General features: G+C 42.4%; 1 protein-coding gene across 1 annotated transcript in view; it reads right to left on the reverse strand.

Annotated features, from left to right (window-relative positions):
* The window catches only part of CLSTN2 (calsyntenin 2), a 611,561-nt gene that overhangs the window by 539,879 nt on the left and 61,171 nt on the right, over nt 1-10,511 (reverse strand). The window lies entirely within an intron of this gene.

Genomic DNA, 10,511 nt, shown 5'->3' on the forward strand with positions numbered 1-10,511 from the left:
TGTCACTTATTTCATTCAACATAATGTTTTCAAGATTCATTCCACTTGTAGCATGCATTAGGACTGTATTTCCCTTTCTTGCTGAATAATATCTCCAGGCATCTCATGTTCAAGCAGAATATAGAGCCTTTTGCAGGGAAGAGGTTGGGTTAGTTCAACATTTCTTAGCTGCCATCACCTCAATTCTACATTGGACAGTGCTGAAGAAGGCAAGTTTCCAGTTGAATTCTCTGACTTTTGCCAGGGACCCTCAATGCTGCCACCTTACTAAGCACCTAGTCTGAGGAAGCTATTTTCTTTCTCTGGGCCTCAGCATCTCATCTCTACAATATGGACCAAAGTGAGAGTACTCCTTCATTAAGACTGGGCTTGTTGTTGTTGTTGCTATGTGCTGTCAAGTCACCTGAGACTCAGAGCGCTTTATGTACAACAGCCCTAAACCTGCTCTATACTATGCCAATCTTATTGTCTCTGACACATCTGCTCCCATAAACCCAGTCCCTGAATCAATCAATCTCATCAAGGGTCTTCCCCTCCTGCACTGTCCCTCCACTCTCCCAAGCATGAAGCCCTTCTTCAAGCACTGGTCCCTCCTTGCAACATGTCCAAAGTATGTCAAACAAAGCTTCAGAATCCTTGCCTCCAAGGAACAGCCGGGTTTAAGTCTCTCTAGGATAAACCTGTTCATGTTCTTAGCTGTCCATGGTATATGCAATACTTTTCTCCAAAAACACAGCTCAAAGGCATTAATTCTCCTTCTGTCATCCCTACTCATTATACAGCTCTCTGATGCATAGCAAGTGATTGCAAAGACCATGGACTATATCAGGCACACTTTAGTCTCCAGAATGACATCATTGCTCACCAGTACTTTGGAGAGGTTCCTGACAGTAGACTTTCCCAACACAATATGTCTTTTAATTTCCTGGCTGCTGGTGCCAAGAGTATTGATTGTGGAGCCAAACAAACTAAAGCTGGGGTAGGGATTGAAATATAGATGTCAGGCCTGGCAGATGAGAGTGCCAGAATTATTGTTATTCTAGGTCTGCACTTATCATGCTCCTCGAGGCCACATGTGCTCCAGAGTCCAGAATGTTTTAGAATGTAGAGCTGTCACGTGGTTGTTCACAATGTATATTGCACAGCAACTCTCTGTAAGGCTTAAGGCACCCCTTATAATCATAAGAAGAACGGGAGCTTCAACTTTAAAAAGAGAACTAAGTTTTCCAAACATTTTGGATTTCAAATAGTGATGGATCACCTTTCTTACTAGTACCCTTGCATGATGTGGTGGATCTGTTGTTCAAAATCATGTTCCTATACTTTTCCCCTTGATTTTGCCAATTGATTGGGAGGGAATACATGGTGTATTATAAGGTCTGATGGCCTAAAGATAAGACGTTGTGCTGCAATCCTAAAGGTATGCAGTTCGAAACCACCAGCTGCTCCATGGGACAAGGATGGGCAATCTCCTCCTGTGAGATGCACAGCCTCTTAAAACCTACTGGAAGGTCAGCTATGATGGAGTTTCAACTCAAAAGCACACAATAATGGCAATAGTCTATCCATAAGGGGATTGATTGGCTCATTTCACCATTCTATCAGATTCAAAGTGAACACATATGGTGGGTTATGAAAAAGTGGAAGCTCATTACCAGCAAGGAAGAAGTAGAGAGGACAGCACGAATCCTTGGAATCAGAGAGGCGAGTGACGATCAGCCCAGGACCTACAGGAGAGCACCACAGCCATAGTGGAGAACCAGAGACTGAAATGAGACAGAGCTGTCTTTGAGACCGTCTCCCCAAGGAATCAGAGTTGGGCCTTTGCCAAAACTTATTGGAGGACTGGGATTGTAAAGACACCATAAATGTCAAAACTAAGGGGGCATTGATCTCAGTTAATTGTGTTATGTGAAAAATGTTGCATGGGCAGACATGATAATCTATATTGTTGTGGTGGTGGTTTGTGCACCAGAAATGAACCTTCAGTGAGTTTTCAGAAGCTGTAAATTGCATTAGTGGAGACTGATCGCCTCCCCCCACCCCAGGGAGCAGCTAGTAGATTCAAATTGCGTGCCTTGACACCAATTACATCAATCATATTGTGAAAGATAACAGCAACATGTTTGTCCTGGAGAGTGTGAAGCCAGAATGCTCCTTGGAGTCAAGGATTCTGAAGCTTCGTCTGACATACTTTGGGCATGTTGCAAGGAGGGACTGGCCCTTGGAGAAGGACATCATGTTTGGGAGAGTGGAGGAACGACGCAAGAGAGGAAGACCCTCGATGAAATGGATCAATTCTGTGATTGGGGTGGTGGGAATGAGTGTGTCGAGACAGCAAGATTGGCACAGGATAGAGCAGCATTTAGGGCTCTTGTACATAGGGTCGCTATGAGTTGCAAGTGACTCAATGGCACATAACAACAACAACAAACAGCAACAACATTTTAAATATAACCTACTTCTTGAGCTAGAATCATGACCCTAGTAAAAATCTTTGCTCATGGAAAAAATGAGTCAGTTTGAAGTGATGGCATTGTCCATCTGAGAAGATAGCAAGGAAAAGGCAGCCTCTCCCTAGTTACTCACTTGCTTGGCCCATGTGGACCACCTGCCCTTAGAGTAAAGATTATTGTTGTTGTTGTATATCCTCGAGTCAGAACCTACCCAGAGCTGACTCTCTGGTGGGTTTTCAGAGGCAGTTAATTGCACAGGATGAGACTGTCCATTCTTCTCCCGCAGAGCAGCTGGTGGCCTTGAACTGGAATTTCAAAGTCTTTTAAAAACTTTTATTTATTTTTTTTTAAAAGCATTCTTTTGTTATCTAGTTTTTCCTCTTGTCTCGTTATACCTTCTCTACAAGGACAAAATGGATTGGTCAGAGGAGCAAAGCTTTTATCCACATGATTATGTTTCATCAGCCTTTAGGTATACACATCAGTCTCCATCTGTCTGGGTAGTGGGAAACAGCCCAACTGTGCTGGGTCAACACCAGAAGCATGGACACGTTCTATTTCAGAGGCTGCATTGTTGGCTGTAGTCATATGTCACCCAGCCAGCTTATTGGCCCTCCCCTGCTCTCACCACAGGCACCAGCTAGCCTTCATCAAGAATTTGAAGGATGTAGACATCTCTAGACTCCACAGGGCAGGCTGAGTTTGGAAGGACACCCTCCAAACAAAAACAACCTAACCCTAACCTGTTATTGTTGATTTCAACTCATGGCAAAGTCTATGGAGTAAAACTGTACTCCACAGGGTTCGTTCCAGTGACTGTGTGACCTTTCAGCAGCTTATCACTGGGTTTTTATTCTGAATCACCTCTGGGTAGACAGAAACCATCAATGTTTTTCACTATTAGTTAAATACTTACCTCTTTGCCAACTAAGGACTCCTTAGATATCAATGCCATCCATTGCTGTCTTGTTGAGTCTAAGTCATAGTGATTAGTCATCAGGCTCCTGAGACAGTAAATTTTTACCAGAGGAGACTGCAGTGTGGAATGTCTTGTGTAGTCTAGCTGTTGATCCTTCAGTTAGCAGCCTGGTATATCATGCTTTGCCCTCCCAGGGCTCCTTTAGATTCTAATAGTGCTCCTTTGTACATGTTTATAACAGCGAATCCTAAAATCTATCCTGCCCTCATGAAAGTGTCAAGTTTCATCCTTTCCCCCATATTCTGTTGGCTGTTTCTTTCTTAGCTGTAGACTGACTAAGAGGCATGTCTCCAGTGATAATTGAGAACTAAAGACAAAGGTGAATATTTGAGATCAGAGGTCATGAGTTTATCATTTCTTGTCCTTTTGAGTGACCATCACATTTCTGGTCTCTAAGTCCTGTCAAATGATGTTGTTGTTGTTATGTGCCATCGAGTTGCTTGTGACTCCTAGATTAATTCATTCATACATAAGGCAGTTTTATAAGCCTCCAGTGAAGTCTCAAGACTGTGAAGAGACAAAGAGGGACCAGCCTCTCCATTACTTCTGTTCTCATAGGTGATGTATTTGAAGTCAAGTTCATTGTGGGGCTAGGCCGGTGTACTTCTGGGCTGACCAGCTTCCCACATGTGCTCTTCTCTCCTTCCATATGCTTCCCACATGGTCTTCTCAATCCTAACTGAGACCCAGAGGAAGATGGGCTTGGGGGTCTCATAGAGTACGGTCAACATTTACTCATGTCCTCCTTGGTTCTCACTGGGCGTATCTAGTAATTGTACAAGATGGCATTTAATCTACTGACTAATTCAAAGGATCCAACACAACAATGTGGGTGGAAGAGCCAGGCACTTTTAAGTTGGATTTCTCTTTTTTTCCATTGAGGAGGAGAAACTACAGTTTTTCTCTATCACAACTTATCACAAAATGATATTTCAGTTTTGTTCTTTTATTTCTCTTCTTTACATTCATAGTATTTGAGGGTCAGGGTCTTTCCAACTAAAGGGAAATCATTATGGAAAGGAGCAGCAGTTCTTCTCAATGTATCCTCAGCCCAGCTTGGGGCTGGACACACTGCCGCCCCTGGAGGTATGCCTAGTTAGTTAGATGGAAAAGTTCATGGTGAGTCGCCTCTGAATGCAACCAGAAACTTCTTCACAATTTATGGGGTCAACAATAATAGATAAAAGAGGAGTGATTAATAATCTGTCAGATATCTGGTTCTAAAATGGAAGATGCCTAGACTAATTTAATACTGTAAGTGGAATTGGACTGTAAATTAACCAAAGAGCTCAGGCTGGGAGGAAGTTAGACCCAATCCAACGTAACTAAATAAACCAAGTTTACCCTTAGCAACCTTCAGTCAGATTTCCAAGGCCATCAATTTAACAGAAAGAGACTGCCTATCTTTCTCCCACAGAGCAGCTGGTGGATTTGAAACTGTTGACTTTTCAGATAAAAGCACAATATGCTATGTTTGGTATACACCACCAAAGTGGCTTTAAATTCAACACGGTGGACCATAATGTCCATAGTTCCATTCTCCTAGGGAGCTTGAACTCCTTACTCTCATAAGTATTAGAAGTTTGTTGTTGTTGTCGTCGTTGTTGTTATGTGCTGTCAAGTTGCTTGCAACGCATAGCGAGCCTATATACAACAACCCTAAACCCTGCTTTGTCCTGTGCCAATCGCACTGTCTCCGACACACCCATCCTGATTACCCCAGTCACTGAATCAACCCATCTCATTGAGGGTCTTCCCCTCCTGCGCTGTCCTTCCACCCTCCTAAGCATGATGTCCCTCTCCAGGGACCAGTCCCTCCTTACAACATGTCCAAAGTATGTCAGATGAAGCTTCAGAATCCTTGCCTCCAAGAAGCAGCCTGTTTTAACCCTCACCAGGATGAATCTGTTTGTTTTCTTAGCAGTCCATGGTACCCTCAATACTCTTCTCCAGCACCACAGCTCAAAGGCATGAATTCTCCTTCTATCCTCCCTAGTCATTGTCCAACTTTCTGACACATAAAAAATTATTGCAAAGACCATGGTCTGTATCAGGCACACTTTAGTCTCCAGAGTGACACCATTGCTCTTTATGACTTTGGAGAGGTCCCTAACAGCAGACTTTCCCTTTGCAATACATCTTTTAATTTCCTGGCTGCTTGTACTAAGAATGTTGACTGTGGAGCCAAGCAAACTAAAGCTGTTAACAATCTCAATCTCTTCACCATCCATCCTGATGCTGCTAATTGGTCCAGTGGTGAGAATCTTTGTCTTTTTTATATTGAGCCTCAATCCATATTGAAGGCTGCAGTCCTTGACTCTCTGCAGCAAGTGACATAGTGTTAACTATTATGAAGTAGTACCAGGAAGGTGGGTGATGTCCAATAGGAGGTGCTATGGGGCAGAGAAGTGTGTAGTCCTCTGAGAAATCCTGTAACAGGTCACAGACAGAACACACTGTGCGCTAACGCTATGTCTGAAAGCTGAACTGGTTTTACCTGGAAATTTATTTCCTAGACTGCAGGATCATGACGACAGGCAAAATAGTGCGGACATTCAGGACACAGCTCCTGAAGCTGGACTGTCTGGGTTTGAAGGCATGGTCTGCCACTTAAAGGCATTTTGGACATAATCCTAGTAATCACTTCCTTCTTCCATTCAACCATCTGTAAAACGGGACAATATGCATACATCCTGGGATAGACAAGAAAGGATTTAACCCTGTCAAACTCTCAGAACAGTGTGGATGTGGAGACAGTCCCAGGTAAGCAGTAGATTTGACAGTGACATCTTTTAGAGACATGCTTGAGTGGCACTACTTGGTAAAGCAATCCAGAGGGGTTTTCTAGGGTTAATTAGGAGGCTGGAGAGAAGTTAAGCTTCCAAGAAGTGCCTTCGTAGGAAGTTAGCAATGGGAAAAGTTATCCCACACGCCAGAGCAAAATCCCCCCAGATTCCAGGAGGGGCTGGTTTCTTCCCTTTGACTACAAAACCATAGACCTCACAATTGGCCTTCTAAGTCTGGGACACTGAGAGACAACTTTGAATGACAAATTGCATCAATAAAAAAAAAATAAAGTGAGAAAAGGAACACTGGAAACAAGATTGCTTCTAGATTAAAAACAAAACCGAAACCCCAACTTGTTTTCTTAAGGAGCTTTGAATTCTGTGAATTTAGAAACTGAGGTCTGAAAAGGGTTACCTGTGGGAAATCTGGGCCTTTTAAAGCCCTGGGCTTTAATTAAAACTCACTCACGCACAACTAATGTGTGAGCCCAAAGGTCTCCGGTGTGCTGTCGGGAAGGCAGGCCAGCGAAGGTCTTTGATGAGATAAGAAACTCCAAAGTCTTCCACAGACAGGCTGCAGGCCCCACTCTCCAGGCACGAGTGCACCTGGTATGCAGATCACGTTTGATGGATTTCTGTTCTGCTGCACACACGGACTATGGTGTGGCTGCAATTAATGGGTGGGTTATGAGAAGTGAAATTCCTAATTATTAAAATAGGTAAATGACAAAGCTAGGTCCACATATCATCTATAATAATCTGTGTGCTAACCAAACACAGCCTGCCGGTGTGTTTTAGTTAGACTCCTTTCCGTTTCCACAGAAACGACCTCCAAACACTTCCTGTTGCCCATTGTGATGGGTTAAGCGGTTGGACCCACTCTCCCTGGCTCACACAATCATGCTGGTGAAGGCATTAAGATCCTTGTTCTCCACCCTCCACACTGCCATATCAGGAGCATACTCGTGCCATCATCTCGGTCAACAATCACCTTATTCAAGGTTCCCAGGGACTTCAGGTTATTTTATAAATCTTCCATTTGTCTTTAAAGACTCCTGCTGAGAACAATTCCTGGGCTAAACTTGATCCGAGACCCATTTGCTTGATGTACACTATGTTTAAAAGAAAACAAACTCATACACTATAAAAACAAAACCCAATTACATGAATGATGATATTTAAAAATCAGAAAGTTTTCCTGAGTATCACCTAAAAGTTGCACTTGGCAATCAGAATACCTAGACACATGGGTGAACATGGCAACATGGCAAAAATTGGCTAAAATTCTTCATTAAGTGAGGAGACACTGGGTGCCACAAATAGTTACATGCTAAACCACTGGTCAAAAGGAACACAGCATTGGAAAAACAATGAACTCATGAAATATCATGCAAAATGGATGACCCTGGAGGACATTATGCTGAGTGAAATATCTCAGTCACAAAAGGACAAATATTGTACAGGGCCAGTGCTGTAAAACAGGTCTGACATCAGGGTTGAGGGAAGACAGAAAAGGAGGAGAGGAATGATGTATATTGCATTGAAACAGATGAGGGAGAGAACTGTTTAAAAGGGACATATGAATGGGTATTCTTGTCATGACAGAGGTCCAGAGTGAAGGCTGCATAGTGGAGTGGACTTGACTGGAGGGACTGCATAACAATGAAAGTGTTTTTCTTTACAAGGAGAAGAATGAATTGGGGGGGAGGGAGTGGGTAGGGAGAAAAGTGCAACAATGAATGACTGAAAACCCTAAGTCTTTATAAACTTTCATTAAAATTAATTTTTAAAAAAGGAACACAGTGAGGACACACAATGAAGTAGCTCTTTCCTGCACACAGGGGTCACCCTAGGTCAGAATGGCTTGGATGACAGCTAACTAACTAATTAACTAAGAATAACAACTTCTTTTAATGAGTGATTCACTAAGCTCATTTCCAGCTCGCCACAATATCAACAGTCCTTTTATCTTACACCCTGCTGTTTCATTCATTTTGTTTTACTGTCTGGACCTTGGACAACTTTTTCTAGCCCAAGAAAAAGGGGGAAAAATAAGTACACAAAGTCTTATTAGACCCTGGGCTGGTTGCCTTGACAACATCGGAAAGGCTTTGAAACTAAAGGGATGAGTTGAGAAGAAGTTACATCTTTGTTCCTAAGTTTTTCAGATTTATGTCAGCAAAACAATACCAAAAGACTTGAAAGAGTTTTGTTCTTGAACTCTGGAAATCTCTCACCTAATAGCAGAAACCTTTTAGGGAAGAACTGGGACATTCTGTTACTAAAAGTTTAATAACATAGGTTTTTCTGTTTTGTTTTTTAATGATAACTTAACATTTCCTTAGCAATATTTACTAAGTTTTCCTTCATGAGTTTCTGGAAAATGACCACAGTATTATATTTCTAGGCATCCTTACTCTGGGGCAGATAGAGAATGGACTAGCCCATGTCAACTGAGTCATCAAGGCATTGGGAAGGTTTGGAAAAGATCTGGGTCAACCCAGGGCAGCATGCATTGCTAATGTGCTGAAGCAGAGTGTGGCGCGGGCTTCTCCCTTCTTTCTGCTTTAAAGAACTTTAAAAATTTAAAGCTGTAATTTCCAGGCTTCCTCTGCACCTGACATTTCTTGAACGGTTTCATTTTCTTGCTCAATAACAATGCTACCGCTTTCATAGGCAAATTTGCCCCTTTCTTCTCTGAAAGCAGCTGACTGTGAGAAACCCAAAGGTAAGGGAAACATATTAGAAAAATGTGTTACATATAGTTTAAAACCTAGGGCCAACCCCCCTCCCCAAGATCCTAATCAGTCCTCTTTGTCCTAGGTCTCAAAAAGATGCAGGGAAAGCCATGCCATTGTAAGAGCAAGGATTATTTTGCTTGGTGCATTTCCCCACTTTCTATATTTTTGTCACGTGCAAAGTAATTACAAAATAACTGCTTTCTTTCTCTCTCTTTTTTTCAAATGCTGAAAATGGAATAATCATCAGTTTTCTGTGGATCTTAGAACCCTGGAGAAATGCCACAATGGGAGGAATGAGGATGCACTCCAAAGCCAGTGACAGTTCAGTGGATGAGACATTTAAGGTTGTTTTTCTTATAGGACAACTCTAACTCTAACCTTTGCATACAACAACCTATGTGGAGTAAAAGAAGAAATTCTCTTTCTTTAAATAATCTTTGTTCTGAGGATGTCAACACCAGACAGGTACATTTAACAGGTACAAGCAGAGCCACCTCTCAGAGACGCTGTAAAGGCAGCAGACTGCAGCTTGAGCATTCGAGCTCTTCTCCTGGATGTTGCATCATGGGAATGACACTCAAGAGTCACACTGCTAAGGTTCAAATCCTTATTTGACCATACACTATCAGTGTGACCTTGAGCAAGTGACTTAACTTCTCTGGTCCAACGCTTTTTCTCATCTGTCCAACGTATATAGCGGTAGCACCCATCACATATAGTTTGCAAGAATGAAATGAGTTAACCACGTGATTTTAAGAATGTATCACAGAGCTGGGAAAAGAGTTAAGTCTTAAAAGGATCAGACTATTTGTGCCACATCCTCTCACCACGCTGTCGTTAATTTCCCAAATTTTCTTGTCTGCTCTTAGATTCCTTCTCAGGAGCAAATCCTCTTACTTCACTCTCATTTCCATCAACACCAAATGTCTAAGTGCAATTTTGCAGTTAATAGAAAGTTTGTACATTCTAGATCTCACAGTATCTTCACACCAGTCTTGACTATTACCCGCACACACCCCGTCCCCCACCTGATTGTTTTTGGTAAGTCCCTGCCATCATTTTTCTCTTCTCTGAGCTTTCTCCTGTAATATAAGGGCTGGCTGGCCGGGAACTAGATGTTCTAGAATTCTACCCAGCAATGGATGGATTTTCTGTTTAATAACAGCTGAGAAGCTGGAGGTGGGACACTGTAAAGGAGATAAAGCAATGACAACAGGTCACAATAAGGGCTGTTCAGCACAAGATAGGTGGATTAAAAGGATGCCAGGAGCAACTCAGCTCCCTCCCAAGAATCATCTATTTCGGTGCCGTCATTACTGACTGCTTAAGTGTTAGTGGTGGCTCTCCTGATTCTTCATCCCCTGCATTTCTCTAAAGATCTTCTGTCTTCTAGTTCCTTCTATTAAATTCATTTCTGCTTGAAACACCTTGGATGTTCCATTTCCCTGTCCAAACTGAGACTGACACATATTCTATCAGGAGATATATATATATATATTATTGTTGCTGTTGTTGTTATGTGCCGTCGAGTCGTTTCCGACTCATAGCG

Source organism: Elephantulus edwardii, unplaced genomic scaffold (assembly GCF_000299155.1).
Source record: "Elephantulus edwardii isolate Elephantulus edwardi_28Jun2011 unplaced genomic scaffold, EleEdw1.0 scaffold00281, whole genome shotgun sequence".
NCBI classification, from domain to species: Eukaryota; Metazoa; Chordata; class Mammalia; order Macroscelidea; family Macroscelididae; genus Elephantulus; species Elephantulus edwardii.